This window comes from Thermobia domestica, chromosome 2 (assembly GCF_964235325.1).
Source record: "Thermobia domestica chromosome 2, izTheDome1.hap1.1, whole genome shotgun sequence".
Classification (NCBI taxonomy): Eukaryota; Metazoa; Arthropoda; class Insecta; order Zygentoma; family Lepismatidae; genus Thermobia; species Thermobia domestica.
In genome coordinates this window covers 200,100,363-200,119,235 of record NC_137455.1, presented here as the reverse complement: position 1 = coordinate 200,119,235, position 18,873 = coordinate 200,100,363, and the positions used below count along the sequence as shown (strand labels likewise).

Below are 18,873 nucleotides of genomic sequence, written 5' to 3'. Positions count from 1 at the left end.
AGTTGTCATTTCTTTTGGCCTTTGAAAATGACGCACTTAGTACGGACATTTCATTTGCACAACCAAATAAATAGCCTAGCTTGAGTCAAAGCTGAGCTGCTTATTTTTTTTTTTTTCTTGGCGGGAAGTAGAAGAAATATTTCAATGTTAAGAATAGGAATCTAAATTACTAATAATGTCCATGTAAATAATATAGTGTTTTAAATGCTTCAATTATTGCTATAGTGATTGCTACATTTGAACAAAAAAGTGGATCTATCAGGTTACGAAATTAGGTCTTTTCTGAAGGTTTTCTACTTTTGATTCAGAGAACTAACAAATTTCTGTACCATGCACATTCTTTGGGGCTATTCCAGCTGAAATGCGAATATTTCATGGATAAATATGTATACATAACTTCCTAACTACTAATTCTCTGCCGTGGGCTTTCGTCATTCATTCTATGAACATATTATACGTGCGTGAGTGTGTGTATAGACTATTATTTGTCACATTGTATTAAATAAGGTTATGTAGAAACTAGTCTTGTGGTCACGTGTCGCATTAAATATGCACGTCTTGCACGCGAAATGAAAGGATTGCAAATGAGACCAAACAAATGCCGCAGAGCGGTGCATGATGCTAAATGGTGGGAACAGCGTAGATTACAAAGTGTCACAGTGCCGAAAACGAAAACGATACTTATTTTCTCTGTAGCAATAATGACTTTCACCTAAGGATGTTTTCCCATAGTGCGTAGGCGGGACAAACAAACTTTTCCAACCTATTGAGCTCTTCCAAGGAAAGACTCTAAGATCTCAAATAGAAATACTGCCCCTGTTAGGTAGAAATGACATACGAGGACGCTCATAAACATGTACTGTACTACATACACTCGAAAAAAAATACATCTTTCTTCTAACATTTACTTACAGGAAGTGAGATTCATCCTGAGCTTGATTATATGAGCAAATCCGCATACCTGTACTTACTTTCTATTTAACGACATGACTGTCGTGAAAGAATTAATGGTATTTACATACTTGATTGCACTGTAAAAGATTTACATATTAAGGTCACTTGTGCTGGATAAGATCGTGTTGTTACATGTTAAGCAGCAAATACCGCTGGAGAGCCCGTTACTTACTGAACTATATCACTCCTATTGACAATGATTATTAAATTTTCAGTTAGTTTACGCTTGAATCAGCGCCGTAACTTGGATTTTTTTTTAATCCTGGAAGGGCAATTATTAATATTTGGGCCTTCTACTAATTTATGAAATTAACAAACTTTAATAAACATTTTTATTAATTATAGAGGCCCCTGGTTGGCGTTTCATTGAAATAGGATCCAGATTGCATTTATGCTTCATCTTAGGACAAGGTGACCAGAATTTTCACTTGCGAAAACGGGACACATACGAATCGGCTACGAGGGGGGGGGGATATCTGACTTCCAGATTGCATTTTGGGACTCAGCAGTGTTCTCAATTTACAAAATACACAAGTAAGAGTGATAACACAACGTTTCTAACTTTACGTGTACCACACAACAAATAATGGTTCCCGATTGCAAGTTCTACCCAACAATTCTTTTAACTAGTTGAACACTCAGAATTCCCACTTGAATCACGAAAACTCAATTCCCATTTGAAAATTCAGAAGTTCTAGACATGCCTGAACCTTGGCAACGAGTGTTGGTACTGAAGAGAGTAGAATTTGCATTGATGATTTATATATTTTTACTTATAATTACTAGGTCATGACTAGTTACTAGGCCATTTTTACTTAAAAACGGGACATTTAGGCGTCCCGTTCGAGAATCAGAAAAAAACGGGACAACGGTTGGATAAAAGGGACTGTCCCGGCTAAAATGGGACGTCTGGTCACCTTGTCTTAGGAGAACATATTTTATTCAGATGATGAGGGAGCAGGAGAATTTTGAATTTTCAGTTCTTTTGAAAGCATTCCATGCTTCATAAGTTAAATTTAAAGTTGACACAAACTAAGTATTAAGAAAATAGTGTTGTATATTATTTCCAGATGCCCTAATATAAGATGTTCTACTGAAATGACTCAGATCATATATATACATGTGTGTGCGTGTGTGTGTGTGTGTGTGTGTGTGTGAACTTATACTATGCTTCATTTTACAATCATATTCTTTTGTATCACATGGAGTAAGAAAGATTTATATTAAAATAGACCCCTCTCGAACTTCAGGAAGCTTAAATGGAAGGGCTGTTGCTCTCCTTCCACCCAACAACTTTCCCACTTTGGCTTGAATACTATCCACTATTTTCTGAACAGTTCAGTTAGTTTAATTAACAATGTTTTCTGTCTACAATAATTATCACAGCCACACACAAAAATAAAAGTTCAGTGCTTCGAACTCCAGGGTATGGATTCAATGTATTTTGTTACACAAAATCCAAATTTCAAAACCTCAGGAAGTCGATTGTGTCATTTTTTTGCTATGGGCGAAAAATGTGTATTCTACCTATCCAAAATCGCTCATTTTTTCTCCCATAACAAAAAATTGACACGATCGTGTGTGTTGCTGTGCTCAACAAAAAATTGACACGATCGATCTTCCTGGGGTTCAAAATTTGGATTTTGTGTAACAAAATACATTGAATCCATACCCTGGAGTCCCGTGCACTGAATTTATATTTTTGTGTGTGTGGCTAAGTGACTATTCAAGGAGAGATGAAGGGAGTAAGTGTTCTAATGTCATTCGTATTCTGTATAAATGGAAATTTAATAAATAAAGATTACAAATGCTTACTTGATTGTCTATCTAACAACTTTTCGGAAAGTACATTGCTGAGATACTTTATTAAACTTGAGTTGTTTCGTGTTTTAATTCCTTTTGCAATACCACGGTTATGAAGACCAGGATCTACTATTAATATGGGCTTCCACAACCAGGGCTTCAATCCGTTGCAGTTGGGGGCCGCGGTAGCTCAGTGGTAGAGCGTTCACCTCTGGTGCTTGGGCTCTTGGGTTCGATCAAGTGGTGAACAAACACCGTGTGCGTGGGTTTTCTCGGGGTTCTCCCGTTTCCCCGCACTTTCTTCATTCCACCATTTCATTCATCACTCATCATCACCGTCTCCTTTAGCCTAACCGGCATAACCGTGGGACGTAAAACTCAAAGATTTCATTTCATTTCCGTTGCAGTTGATGGGTGCTCAGACGGTCAAATATAGTCAAACCCTCCACACTATCTTGCATGTACAGCTGGATTACAGGACGCAGCTACTCGTCCCAGTTTTCCTAAATTGAGAAAAAGGAACACTCGTATTTCCGAAACACTTCTTTTATTTGTACACCGAGAAAGTCTTTCTTAAAAATGAGGTGCTTAATATCTCCTGTACTGTGTTTATCTGTATTATACTTATTTGTCGTAAACAAGCTGATATTGGAAGTTACTGAATTTTAATATACAATTACTATGCTAAGTATTTGCCCGATACTGTTCTTATGCACTTTACTTAGGTATATAAACATGTTTTTAATTTATTAGTTTAGTTGAATATTGAAACAACTTAAAACTGATTTTAGAATATTGCGATATTCAGTTATACTACCTAAGTGCCTAAAGATGCCTTGAACTTGAGCAAGATTCATAACATTAAAAAAAAAAAAAAAAAAAAAAAAAATCCGAATAAATACTTACATGGCTAATTGTAGAAACAGACTAAAAACAAGTGTAAAATTCCCTCAAAATATCGTTTTGTATTCACATAAGTATAAAATGTTGCAGATTTTTTAAAAATCTTTATATGCCCTATGTAAGAAAGAAAATAATCATGGCTCAATCTAGGTAATAACATGAAATGTGCTATCTCAGGATCTACCATTTATACAATGATTTGCTTTGTTTTAAAAGAAGCAACAAAATATGTGATTAGATAGTAGTTATATACATTAGGAAAACAAGTACGTTGGTATTAGACATAGAAAATTAAACAAGTAGCAATGTCACGTGCTCACTACATAAGAGAGTTTGGTTTGTATAGCGTGATATTAACTTCAATTAATATTGAAACCGGAAGTAGCAGTAGATCTCTACTACTTCCAGTTTTAGTAGAAGATTAGGTTAGAGGTGGAATATACTCTTGGGATGCTTAATTGATTGCAGAAAACCGCTTCTATATATCTGTTAACATTTTTGTTCTATAGTGATCAACGTTAAAACAGGAAATGGTTTATTGCTACCACTTCCGGTTTGAATACCACCTTTATCAACGAACTCGATTCCTAACTTTCAATCCTCTAAATCCTGAAGAAAATTAATGGTGATCCATCAGGTAGTTCTTATAGATTTTTGTCCCCTGTACGAGCGGACACACGGACAGACCGAATAAATATATAAATGAGTTTTTTTTTTTTTAAAAAAAAAAAGCTTATAAATGAGCTAAACTTTTGTCACGAAGCCTCGAAAGACGTATCCCTTACATCCTCCTAGTTTAACTTGAAGAATGGGTGGTCAGTGCATTAACAAATCCCATTGACGTTGCTGTTTTCTATTTGTTCCAGTTCAAAATGAAAAAAAAAAGAAAAGAAAAGAAAGAAAGAAAGAAAGAAGGAAAGAAAGAAAAAAGAAATTGGCCTTCATTACTATTAGTATCTAATTATATTGGATATACGCATATAAATGATTGATTTTATTTCGTTAACACATTTGGATATTTGATTTGGCTTGGACTTCGTACACACGCTGAAAACTTTTTTTTTTTTTTTTTTTTGCTTAGTAATATCCAGTTTAATATTTAGTTGTGAAAACTAACAATAAGATGCGAAAATCTTTTCATGTTGTATATCCAGGAAAGTGCATCATAAAAATCGTATCAATGTTTCAAATCTCCAGTTGTTATGGCTTACGTTCCGCATGGGAATTTTATATAAAATAACGACGGTAAGAAATTAGAAACAATGATGAAATATACTAAAAAGGAGAAAATATTTTTGATGTGGTAATTTGATGTTATTCTATTATTAACAATATTTAGAAAAGCGTACATAAATGAAGAAAAATTTTCGTTTCTGGTGGAGTAATTTGAAGAAATGAACCTTCAAAGACTAAAAGCATTGGGCACTTTTCCTAAGATTGAGGGTTAAAGTGTTCTTATACAGTATATTAGGGATGTGGTTTGGTCGTGCCCAATGATTTAATGGAATTATAGAAGCATCAAATACAGAAGCACTACGAGGCTATATGAGACGTGAGCCATATTTTAGGCGCAATCTAAATTACCGTAATGCGTTTTGATGTTCTCCCACCAGGAATCGAACTTGGGACCGCGTACACAAAAGGCTCACGCGCTAGCCACTAGACCAATGGTGAGGACTAGAGGAACTATGGAGATTAATGTATTACAAGAAAGAATAGTGATCAAAGCGGACATGTCTCCTAATGATATGAGACGTTGAGAACCAAAAGGAATCAAATCTAATTACAAAGTTGTGATTAAAAGAGAAAATAACAAGCAAGGTTTTCCAAGTGTTACACTCCGTTTTGCTTGAAACTCCTACAGTGAATAAAGGAACCAAAAGTAAAGATATACGTGTTTTTTTTTATATCGGCCAACGTGGGGGATGAAGGGGTAAACACCCCCTAAACAGCGAATATAGGGTGATATGACAGCTTTTAGCAAGGCCATAACTAGCAACGAACAATGCAAATTTGCTTGAAACTTCTGCAGTGAATAAAGTAAGTAAAAGTAAGACATATGTGTTTTTTATATCGGCCATCATGGGGGATGAAGGGGTAAACACCCCCCTAAACTGTGAATATAGGGCGATATGACACCTTTTAGCAAGGCCATAGCTAGCAACGAACAATGCAGATTTGCTTGAAACTTCTGCAGTGAATAAAGTAAGTAAAAGTAAGACATACGTGTTGTTTTATATCGGTCAAAATGAAGAATGAAGGAGGCAAACAAACCCCTTTATGCATTGTAGGAGTTTCAAGCAAATCGAAGTGTGACACTTGGAAAACCTTGTAAGTCTGTTTGGTACCCTTAAGTACATGGAAATGTTAAAGTGTCATTTGCGTTTTCAGAGATATTTACAATATTTTTTAAGCTATGAAAAGTGATTCAGCAGAGGAGTTCATTTCAAATAGTTTATCCAGTTTTCCATTTAAAACCCATTCCTGGATTTTCATTCTTTAAAAAATGCATAAAATTTTAGTGATATGAACTGTAGAATATATTTCCATATAAACATGAATTAATTGTCCTATGATCCTTCAGGCTGATCTAATAGCTAATGCACTTGACTTTGGTGTGTGTAATCTCGGGTATGATTACTTAGAATGTCACTGAAAGCATTACGGTTGTTGAGATTCCACCTTAAACTGTATGTTCAAATCTCGTCTAGCGTCGGTGCTGAAAATGAACGTTAATATTCAACTACCTTCTTTATCTCATATTGGCGGAGCCTAGGTCGGGAATCTGAGATCCTGAGATATACACCTGAACTCAACTATTATAGTAAGTGCTAAATGATAACTCCTTTCTGAATTTAATTAGGAATATTTTGAGTCGCACATAAGATTGCGTAGAAGACAAGATTGAGACTATCTCGTCTCGGAAAGTGTGTCTGTTTTTATTGAAAGAGCTCCGTCTCGTCACGAAAATTCTGTATCGGCTTGTAGGAGCTCGTAATTACCTCAGAAAAACCAGAAGAACATTTTTAATTAGAGAAGTCATCGTCCACGAGAACTAAACATCGAATGCAAAATCTTCCAAAAAATCAAGATGGGCGTTCTACACGTATACTACTTCTCGCCTTTAGTAAATACGAACATTTTTTTTCTTTAATTATATTTCTAAGTGAAAGATTTTCTCCAAATTAAAGTAATTATAGTACAATATTTATTGAGCTTAAGATAAATGTTTAAAGCTCATTATATGTATCCAACTATGTTTGCGCTTATTTAGAAAGTCTTATCATAGTTTTTGTTTCCGTTGTAAACCTGAAATATATATATATATATGACGTAACACAAAATACACAAAAAATATTTCTTTCGTTATTATTAGATTGTTAGTTTTTTTTTTTTTTTTTTTTTTTTTTTGCCACTTTCATCAAACAACATTGGTCATGGTTCATTAGGAAGAAAGTGAGCTTTCTATTATAAATCTTAGTGGGAGTGTCAGTGTCAAGAGATGTTTATTTTTATTTTTCCGCTTCAAGAGCAGCCTTTACCGGATATAAAGCATTTGTAAACTGCTAATCTTTTCCTGTCCAAACTTTCCTTAGGGCACTGAATTATATTAGATTATTATTTCAGCTACGCTAGGGTTTCCCCGTTTCAAATCTTGTATAGCTGTTGGCAGCGGATATAATATTATGAGTGTATGAACCCAGAATCCTGTTTTATTCTTACATCCATTTACGTAATAATCATTGAGAACATTTTGAAGAATTGATCTATTTAGTGTTCTTAATTAACTAAACTAACTAACTCAGTGGTTAAATTTGAAGATGTACGGGGTATGATCAAAAAGTAAGGTTACAAAGCCTGCAGTGAAATGTGTATATATTATTTCATACAAGTAATACAGCCAACAGATAGTGCATACATTGATTACTTTTCGACATAGTCTCCATATCAGTTGAGACAGTTGTCGCATCGTGGGATGAGTTTGAAGATTCCCTCCTGGTAAAAATCCTGTCCTTGCGTGTCCAGGCCACATTGTCACGAAGTATTTCACCTCCACATCTGAAGCAAAATGACGGCCTCCTAGGTGCTCCTGCAAGTGCGCGAACAGGTGAAAGTCGTTTGGAGCGAGATCCGGGCTGTAAGAAGGGTAGTCGATGATGTCCCAGCGAAACGGCTTCAACAGCGTTGCTCCACTGCGCTGCTTGTCGGTGACGTTTTCTCTACCAGCCTCAAACTTTCGACACCATTTTGCGACATGCTGACGAGACATTACAGTCTCTTCGTAAACCTCTACCAGCTGCCGGTGAATATCAGCCGCAGTTTCATGTTTCGCCCACAGAAGTCTAATATCTGATCGAACTTCTTTGCAAGACCAGTTTTCCAAACAAGTCGTCATTTGTGTTTACCTTAGTGTCGTAGGTGGCAGGTGGTTGTAGCTCTGCACAGTTGCCAACTCCAGAAATTGTTGAAATGTCGCCCTTGTAACCTTAGTTTCTGATTCTCCCTCGTATGACCGCAGAAATGTAAAGTAGCCATTAGCTCTGAACTTGTACCAAGTCAGTTCAGTTCAGTCAGCGTTGTTGTCACCCAATTCACTAAGACTAAGGTTGCCATATTCTGAAATGCCAAAATGCTGACACATTTCTACCTGGCTAACTCGTTATGAATATTACTAAGAGATAGAATCACGTTGTGCCTAGATTTAATAATTTAAATGTTTAAATATTACCATGTATTCACAAAACACTAGCATAGCAAAGTTCGTCAGAAAGAACGGGAATCTTAAATGGGGAAAGAATGGAGAAAGAAGCCGACTTAACGCGCTACAAGAGCGAGTATCATACCAAGATAGTCAACATATTGTACCGATGGACACAACAATTACTATGAACGATTATTTCAACTTCTCGACGAAGTGAACTAGGCACTGGACGACTTCTTTCGTCCATATTTTACTAAGTTCTCCTACTGTGGAGTCCATAATCTGCTCGAGTATCATTGGAGACATATTACGAGTATTGCTGGTGATGAAAATTATATTTGATTTTCAAGGCACACCTTACTTCATGTAACCGATTTCCTCCTCGTACGGTAAGTTTTCCACAAAACCTTTTGGGCACCTAATGCAATGCTAGGTAAAAATCTTGCCACTTGCCTCATTAGGCGGAGCTAAGAAATGCTGACAGTTTGTGTTGCCTAAGGGACGAGATATAAGGTTTTCAGATCTAGTCTCGTAAATTTTGTAGAAGACTCGTCTCATATAGATTCTCGACTAATTCCTTTTGTCTCGTCTCGATTCTCGGGAAGCTCTTCTAGTCTCGTCTTATAAATGTATGTACAGAATACAGGGTGGCCCAAAGGTCGGTATACAGTACCGTATTGATCAGCTCATTGCATTTTATATCATTTCTTATTATTATCCATCAGGCAGAATTAGTTTCTTTATTATTTGTTCTTAATGTGCTTTTACTTACATCTTAAGCTCGGCAGAGCCGAAGCAAATAAACCCATAAACTAGAATGCAGGGGTGTATACCTACTTTTGGGCCACCCTGTATATGTCCTGATTTTTGCCCTTAATTTCGCCCAGAAGTTGTATGAATCCTTCTGCGGTACAATATATCCCAATATATCCATCCATTGATATAATAACGCTTAAACCATATTTATTATTGGAGTATACTGTCTAATGACTTGGTTATCTTTAAACGTTGATAAAGGCTCTTCATTATGTTCGCACAATCATTTTAACAATTTATAGTTTTTATTTTAGGAGTTATGTAACATTAAGACAGTGTTTGAGACTTAAGACTTGAGTGAACTAGTGTTGGTCACCAGATTCGGGAATTTTTTCGGCTCGTCTCGAATTAGGTCTCCAACCTCATCTCGAAAACAACTCGAGATAAGTTTGTGGTCTCATAGATAACACTACTGACAACATATATTTTTAAAATATGTAAGTGCTATTTCAGTCAGGAATTAATTATTTCAGTGTATCATGTCATTAATGTAAAAAGTCTAATAGCATACGATAAAGATTTATAGATTAATTTACTGATCAAAAGGATAGCGTTGATATGATAGTGTATTATGGTGTGCACGTGCTCCACCTTACCTATATCTAACACCTACAAAGAAGAAACATAAATTTATTACTCTTTTTCCTACTTCGCTTTTTTAATGAATGGAATGTCAGAGAAACTTGTTTTCCCCAACACTTGATTTTAATGATGACTCAGTCATACACGAATAAATCAACGTTATCCATCATCATCAAGGTACTGTGTCATTTGTAGAATAAAAAAGCACACTACCATTTGGCGCATCGCTAAAACTTAATTAGGAAGAAAATTATGACCATATAGTTTAACATCATAAATGCATTAGAGAAGATGCTTTTTCTCCCATGCATTGAAGTATGACAAAGTGCATTTAATGTACTAAATAAAAACCAACAAATAATGCATATATTAATACTTATAGCCATGCCAGGACTTAATAGAATTATATACATACAACAAAATTGGAAAAATTCTATGAGCTCTTAAAATCGACAACCTTAATTTTAGCTTTCACACATCGTAATTTTTAGCTTAGATTTTAAAAATCATGTTTAGTTAATGTAGAAATGTACTTCTTTTCTAAAAGAGTTACCCGCTTACTTTGAGTGCTGTCACATTATAATGCTAATAAATAGAATCAAAGATATATCAACTTAATCTTCACGACTGAATGCGCATCCTTCTAAACACTTTTCTAGATCTTTTGTAAAAGAGAGATGGCGTGCAGTGATAAGTATATAAACGAAATGTCTTTAGTATACCAGATAAACCATTTGAAATTACATCGAGAACAGTGTACTGAATGGTAAAAGTAAGAAGATCAAACAAGAAGCACTATTTAGTACATTACAAGTTGTAACGAATAGACTTATATGTTTAAATAATCTGGTGGAAGTTTTTAATGAATACTTTTGAGCAAGTATTGTGTTCAATGCTTAAAGTCGGAAATTCTGAGCACCAAGCCCTGGGGTGAATTAGGTCCATGAAAAGGGACTTTTCACAGATATTGGAGGGACACCATACCAATTGGCCAGAAAAGGAGTGTGTATTGTGCCATTTATAGATGTGTATTGTTATAGACTTCTCATATTACATCTATAAGCTCATATGATGTTTACTATAACATGACCCGTAATTTTGAAATAAATATTTGAAGCGAAGTGTACTGTTTTGGTTTAAAAGATACACTAATTACCTTGTGTGTAGGGATGCGCACGAGACAAGATTTGTGGCTGTCTCGTCTCGAAAATGTGCTGTAAAAGTGATGTCTCGACTCGAAAAATGTATATTTCTCTATTGGAAGAACCGTGTCTCGACTCGAATTTTGTCAGGAAAATCCTGTCTCGACTCGTCTCATGCGCATCCCTACTTGTGCGTTATTCCAGAAAAACATTGCAAATATTTCAGAGAAAGTTCTCATTTTATTTTCATTTTTGAATATATTTTTCGGAAGGAGGGACGCATAAAGGTAAGTGCACATCGTCCTGACAGGCTACTCCACTCCTGACCAAGCTCAAAATTGGGACTCTCATTCATACAACAAAATTTTAATTAGACCTATTCAAACTTAAACATTAAATTTCCTTTCTTACATCACTTACGATTCAAGTATGAGTTCCTTAATGATCACAAGAAGTGATAAATTTCATTCGTTTTATGTCTATAACGTTTGCTGTTGGCAGGCAAATCCCTTTTCATGTTTCCAAGGTATATTCATTGTTTTGGTTACTAAGCACATCTCAGCGCTAAGTAACCTACTTATGAATTGGAGTATATGGATCAGACGGAAAGGAACATTTTTGCTTGATGTTAAGTGAACATTTTTATGACTTATTCATGGTATTAGCGGTTAAGTAGAGAGAGAAAAGTTGTTCTTCTTTTCTGTTTTAATAAGCAGAAGATGTCTGAAAAATTATTGTCTAATTTGAAAACTAATGACTTAAGTGAAACGGGATAAAACAGAAAATATATTTACTTCAAAGTAGCTGTTACTAAGAATTAATACTATTTAGTTATCGGCTTCCATGTGATTATCATCAGTTTTCCTGAAAAGTGAAGACACAAATTGTTTCACAAAACGTATTTCCCACAATTTGATGTTCTGTTTTTTTTTATTGCGTCGCTACTATGATTTCGAAATTTGGTCGCATCAGTACCTATTCTAGTGCCATTTATCCTGCTTGAACTGTTTGGTCGCATGAACTGGGAATTGTTGTTGAGAATTCTAAAGACGATTGGATTGGAATGGAAAAATCAAAGGCTCATAAGAAACTTGTAAGGTTGTGAAGGTTATGCAGGTGACGCTCTATAGCGGACTGGCACTAGCGTGTCGTACGGCCTCGGAATCTGTTTCCCTGGGTCGGCCAGACCTTGACTGATCATTATTTTTACAACTTGCACGATTTTTTTTGGAATGGACGATTTACTTTAATGTGGTTCACGGCAGCTTCTCCTTGCGCATGACAAATGTTTTCAATTACTGCCGCAGCTTATACCCAAGTTCGAACTTATACATTAACAGTTCACATATCAAACGTTGTTGAGCATTCATCGCCACTATCACTAAAAGCTGACTGAAGATGCTGACGGGGAGACTGCTATGACGAAACATTTTATCGTTTGTAGCTCAGGAATTCAAAGTCTGTACAACATTATATTTTACAACATTATATTTATATTTATTAGCAGGTCATGATTTGCTACCATTTCAAATTTGATTAAGATCGGATACGTTACGTGTATCAGTTCAAAATTTGACCACCAATAACTCAGGAACTGAGAGTTTGTACAGAATATTTGACTCACATACACAGCAGGTCAAGATCTACCATCATGCTACCTTTGGTCCAAATCGGATCCAGGAAGATCTGTATGTTATACTGTACATGCCAACTCAGGAGCGTTTTTGGTTGCATAACAGACTAGGATTTATAGTTAGTAGAGAACAGTTAATTACTTATTTACTTAATTTTATAACAAAACAATAAGCTGCAGAGGAACTTATGTGAAAAATACGTATTGGTATCGGGTTTATGTACCTGTACAAAATTCCAGGGCTCTAGTTAGTATGGAAGTTCGTGAAACTAAAGTTGCAAGATTTGTCTTTAATAAATGGCCTAAATAAATTGCATTGTAAACAAAAGGAAAGAGAAAAAACACCAAGAATACTCTGTGATATTTTAGTCGTTTCGTGTTTTAAACAAAGTGTAACGTAACAAACTAAAGATGAATTGAAATTGTATGGATATGAGTGTATTTACACTAAAGTCGATCGACTGTCAAATGTCCTAGACAAACTAGGTTAACTTAGAGGATCAATTTCAGTTTCAGTATTGTCCAGTTAATAACCTCTGTTGAGATACTCTTAACTTTCTGCAGTTCTACTCATTTGAAAACTATTGCAACAGAAATTATGATGGACATAGGGGTAACTTACATCCTTGAGGGGTTGCCCTGAGATTAATAAGGATTCCGAGTTTGTATTAATAGAAGGGACCAAGATTATCATTTTCGCTGGGAGACCAAAGAAAGTTACACCAATGATGATGACATACAACTAGCTAAAATTGTTCGCTACAATAAAGTCATTTCATCTACATAAGTCTGGAATAATCGCAGCAATCGTACAAAAGTAGGGGGCACGGTGGCTCAGTGATAGAGTGCTTACCTCTAGTGCGTGGGATCTCTGGTTCGTTCCCCGGCCACGTCTGTTTGTGGTGGACAACATCGTTCTTATTCCGCCAATTCTTTCACCATCATTTACTTGCTTTAATCATCGTCTGCTTTAACCTAACGGCATAATCGTCGAAGGTTAAACTGAAAGTTTTCATTAAGCTCCATCTTGTACAAAAGTAGCAGAAGGAGCCCCATTCTACTTCGGATTTTGTGTTAGATATCTCGACAATCTCAACAAAAAGCAGTGCCACGTATCCACCATATAAAGGTATTTGGATTGTATGGTGTGATAATAATTTCTCAATTAATGTTGAAATCGGAAGTGATAGTAGATTTTTATCATTTCCGGTTTTATTACAGGGATTAAAGTGGAGATGGAATATATTCTCGGGATAATTAATTGATTGCAGAAAACCGTTTCTCTCTATCTATTACCATTTTTACTCTATAGCGATCAACGTTGAAACCGGAAGTGGTTGATTTCTGTAATTTCTGGTTTGAATAGAGAGTTACAGAGAAGATGATACCTATTCTTAGAACGCTAAATCAATCCAAACATTGCTTATCGGTATTTATTGCAGTTTTTACTCTATTGCGATCAACGTTGAAACAGGAAATGGTTAATGTCTGCTACTTCTGGCTTGAATAGACTGTTAATAGAGAAGATAATATGTTCTCTTAGAACGCTAAGTTGATTCCTAGAAACCACTTTTCGCTATCTCTGATCGCATTTGCTCTGTGTAGATCAATTGAAATCGGAAATTGTAGTGGATTTCTACCACTTCCGGTTTGAGTAGAAAGTTATGTATAGAGATAACATGCATTCCTGGAATGCTTAATCGATTGCAGGAAACCACTTCTTACTATCTATTGCCGTTTTTGCTCTATAGCAGTGGTTCTCAAACTTGTTGTTACCGCGACCCACACTAAATATTTAAAAGTATTTTGTGGTCCACCAATTTTTATTCAAATACACATTGTCGTTCTAAGCAATGGTGGTGTACTTCAAACCAATTAAATTTTGTAAATCATATTTCTAATTTTTCCATATAAAGGTAATACAGAGCTAACACTATTCCGATCGCAATGTCCTACCCCTTAACAGATTTTGACTCACCCATTCTCTTTCCATCCAAACCCAGAACAGGGCAAGGATCTGAGTAACCACTTACTCTTCACCTCATTAACAAACACTTCCAATTTTCATTTCCTGAATAGTACTTACTTTACAACATATGTTTCTGCATCAAATAAAATTGTCATATTAAAAGGAAAAACTTCTCGTGACCCACCAAAAAACCGGTTCACGACCCGCCAATGGGTCGCGACCCACACTTTGAGAAACACTGCTCTATAGTGATCAACATTAAAACCGGAAATGGTTGTTTTCCACCACTTTCGATTTGAATATCAACTTTACCAATTTGATAAATAGACAAGAATTCGATTCCTAAGTTTTGACTCTCTACTTCCTGGTCAAAATTAATGGTGATCCATCACATATTCGTTGTGATTTTTTTTTTTTTTAATCTCCCGTACGCACACACAGGGACAAATAAACTAAAATGAAATCTTTAAGTTCAACGTCCCAGGACTATGCCCTTTAGGCTTGTTAGAAAAACGGATGGTTAAGACAATTTAATGATGATGGAAGAATTGGTGGAATGAAAATTTGGGAGGAAACGGGAGTACCCGAGAACACCATAAGCTAACTTGGTCTGGGATTGAACCAGGGACCCCGCGCACCAAAGATAGGCGCTCTACCACTGAGCCACCGTGTACCAGAGTGAGAATATATATTTACCCGCATTCGAATATATTTTCCAGTTTATATTGTTTGGCTTAGGAGCATAAACCAAACTTCTTAAAAATTGCTAACTTGTGTACCTTTATTTTGTGTGGCTGAATTCAATTTTTTTCAAGGGAGGGGCATATAATTTGTGGTGTTGTCCCTGATGACGATTATGAGATAATTAGGGAGCTGCTTGAATTAAGACGTAGCGAATTTTACAGTTTTCTATGTATATTTATAAAAAGGAATTGGACACATTATTCTACTCTACTGGTTTAGTGGCTGCAATTGGGCGGCCATAGTTCGCTGTAATGCTAATGCCAGGTAGCATTGGACAGTAAAACATTCTTACTACACACAACAATTGTTAGATCGTTACCCACATTCTAAGCAATCCCTCCTAATCATCATTTGTGCATTCCCACGCACAGTAAATTCCAATACATTGTTGACAGGTAAACTGCTTGCGTTCTGTTGAATTCTGGGATGTTGTTTCTTGACATTCACCTGTCGGGAGCTCTTGAGGGCAACTCAGGCAGCAGGAACACAAACCACCTTACCTGAACAACACAAGCTTTTGAGAGTTGTGGCTATTTTCAATCTCCATACATCCATTCCTGTCTTTCATTCACTGCGTTCTTCTCCTCCTTCTTTCATACACGTTTTGTTATTCCTTCCAGCGCAGACCGGACCCCGACCTCACCTGAACCTGCCCGTAGGGATTGGGTCGGTAACGGAGTGGAAAAAGAAAGAAAAAATGATATGAGGAGGGGAGAGAGAAGATGAAGGGGAGTGCGACGTCACGAGAGGAGTGCAAGAGCGGCTTGCTTGGAAAAGCCTTCCAATGTTATGCTATGGGATAGAAGTTGTGAGTTTCAGTGCGTCGCCTTGATTTTTCTTCAGCCAGTTCTGTCTGGCGCGAAGTGGTGAGTGAGTGATAAAGCTTTGTTTTCCGACAGACAGGTCTTCGACACGACTATTAACCAACAATAACGTGTTCTGGGGTGTTTTTTCGGGATTTGGAAAAGTGCCTTACGAATTAACGATGGAAACGATCTTATGTGCGAAACCGAAGAAAATTTTTCGAAAATGACTTTTCCGAAAATCGAAAATCAGGAAACTTTAGAAGTATAAATAAATTAATGTTTATAAGAGACAAGTTTCTAATAGTCTGACAACATATCAATTTGGAATTTTATCATGGGACCTTTAAAACAGTTTTTATAGTGTGAGTCATGAATGATATATTAAATGAAAGGACGAAAAAAGAAAATTCTTATCAGTTACGATGCTATCCTTTGTATACATGCTGAAGTGAATGAAAACTCAATATCTGTTTAATTTTCCATTGTCGGCGATTAAATTTCGTTTGTTGCTTAGCAACAAGACAAGTGTATTTGTGGATTAGTGATGCAGTGAGCAAACATTTAAATCAAAAATAGAAGAAAAATATTACAAAGGATGAACATGTGTTCGTGGAAACATGAAAAAATAGTTATGGAATTACGATGAGTCAGTTTTTTATCTGATTCATAACGTAACTGATTTTCATGTGTGTATATCAGGAAACGAATCATTAGTCTAGGTAAGTTATCAGTTTGTTTTTTTGTTCACACCTGTGTAAACGTTTATTTTTCTCACTGTGCTAATTTAATTTGTGTGTTTTGTTTCGTTCATCAGAGAGCATTGAACTGCAGGTACGTTTATACATAATAAGTGAATAACGCTCACTAATTAGTGTTGAAATAATAGTAATTTGAAGAGAAGAAATGCATTTGTCATATATAAGAAGTAAATTATTTGGATAATGTTTATATACTTCAATGTACTTTGGTCGTAATAGCTAACATATCAAACAGCCGGGACACTGGAATTCAGTGGCAAAGTGCTCATCTCTGGTGTGAGGGATCCCTACTTGGATTCGGGCCAAGTTAGCTTATGGTGGTCAATATCGTACTCGTGGGTTTTCTCGAAGATTCTCAAGTTTTCTCACACATTCTCATTCCACCAATTATTGGATAAGCATTCACTTTTGCCATTCATAATAATTCGTCTCTTTTAGCCTACGTCACATAACGTACAGTGGTGTACCCATGGGAGGGTTCACCGGGCCCTGATCCCTCCAAAACTTACTAACTCAACTTACATTTTAGTGCATGGTGTCGTTTGTTCGATACTCGCACCTTTCTTAATAAAACTGTACTTGTTTAACAGGAAAATGATTAGTGTAGCATGAAAATTTGATCTTCTATACTCAGGCCCGTATTTGTATATTGTGCGCCCCTGTGCAATAAATAATTTGCCGCCCCCAGAAAACAACCAATATTAGAGTTGCATTCATAGTTTTTTGGGGCGCTGAGATGAATAGTGACAGTTTTAATCCAATTCAACTTCAAGGTCATACTCTACTCCCCAGGGAGGGGGGTGAGATTTTAAAAGTAATCGAAAACGACAGATATTAGTATTGAATTAATAGTTTTCGAGGCCGGTGAGTTTAATGGTACAGGGGAGTGTATCAGTTTTCATGATGTTCAACTTCATCCTCACCCTTGGCGTGGGGGTGGGAGAGGATGACTTTTTAAAAAATAATCAGATAAGCTAGCTAATTAGTAACTACTGTAATTAAAGCAAATTAAACACATGAATATGTTTTCTCGCACTTGAGCGGCACTGAGTTGCTACTTTTAAATATTACTTTTATTGTGAATCTTTAAAAAATCCAAAATTTTGCTGCCCCCTAAGTTCTGCCGCTCTGTGCTCGAGCACAGAATAGCACTTACCTAACTAGGGCCTGTCTATACTCAAAACAATCTAGTTCTATCATTGTTTCCCCCCTGAAAATATAGATGGAAGTATTTTATAATTACATCGGATACAGAATAATGCTCGTTCAATACTACATAAACGTAGTGGCTTGTAGTATTGGATCCCCCCAAAGCTTGGGCACCCAACAATTTTCTGGGTGCGCGCCTGATAACGTGGGACGTAAGACTAGAAATTTCATTTCATTATGTAGCATCATCATCACAAGTATTGTGTCATTATTGACATACCCAAAATTGTTAGAACTCCAAGGGCTTCGGTCCTGCATCAACCTGCGTATGAAATATCCATTTTTAATACCGTCCATTAGTGGTATTTTTCTGCCCTTCCTCCTTTTCCTTTCACAATATCCTATAATGACGTCCCTTAGAATGCAATTTCTTCCTAAACAATGATCTAACAAGTTATTTTGTTTCCTAAATGTTAGAATCAAATTTATTTCTGAACCAATGGTAGAAAACTTTGCAAAGAAGCTTTCATAGCGGGATTTTGAGGATGGTTCTGTCCAGAGTTCGAAACAATATATCTGAACCGAGAAAGCACCGAAACTAATTAATTATCTTCCTATTATATTTATTTACTTATTTATTAACTGTCACAAACAATTCAAAGGCCTTTCATAAGATCAGCTTGAATGAATATAATAATCTGTAACACATATTTTTAGGGCTCAAAAAGTCCCTGGCGCCAAGTCGCCATGGCAACGAGTCAGACGCCTAGCTAACTTACTTGTAAGGCCAAATCGTGTAGGCCTATGTATCAGACTGGTTTTGTATTATTATGGTACCTGATTTTCATAACTGGAGTCTAGTTCAGTAGAAAACTTTCAAAGCACTGCATATTCTGCCGTTGCTGGTAGGAC

General features: G+C 36.1%; 1 protein-coding gene across 2 annotated transcripts in view; it reads left to right on the top strand.

The window, feature by feature from the left end:
* The window catches only part of LOC145678353 (uncharacterized), a 241,160-nt gene that overhangs the window by 44,190 nt on the left and 178,097 nt on the right, over window positions 1–18,873 (top strand). The window contains exon 1 of one of the 2 annotated variants that reach the window (XM_081748405.1): window positions 16,025–16,773. The exons of the other annotated variant lie outside the window; for it this stretch is intronic. The gene's annotated coding sequence lies outside the window, so the exon portion shown is untranslated. Of the gene's footprint in view, window positions 1–16,024; window positions 16,774–18,873 lie in introns of those variants that run through there. 2 annotated transcript variants of the gene reach the window in all.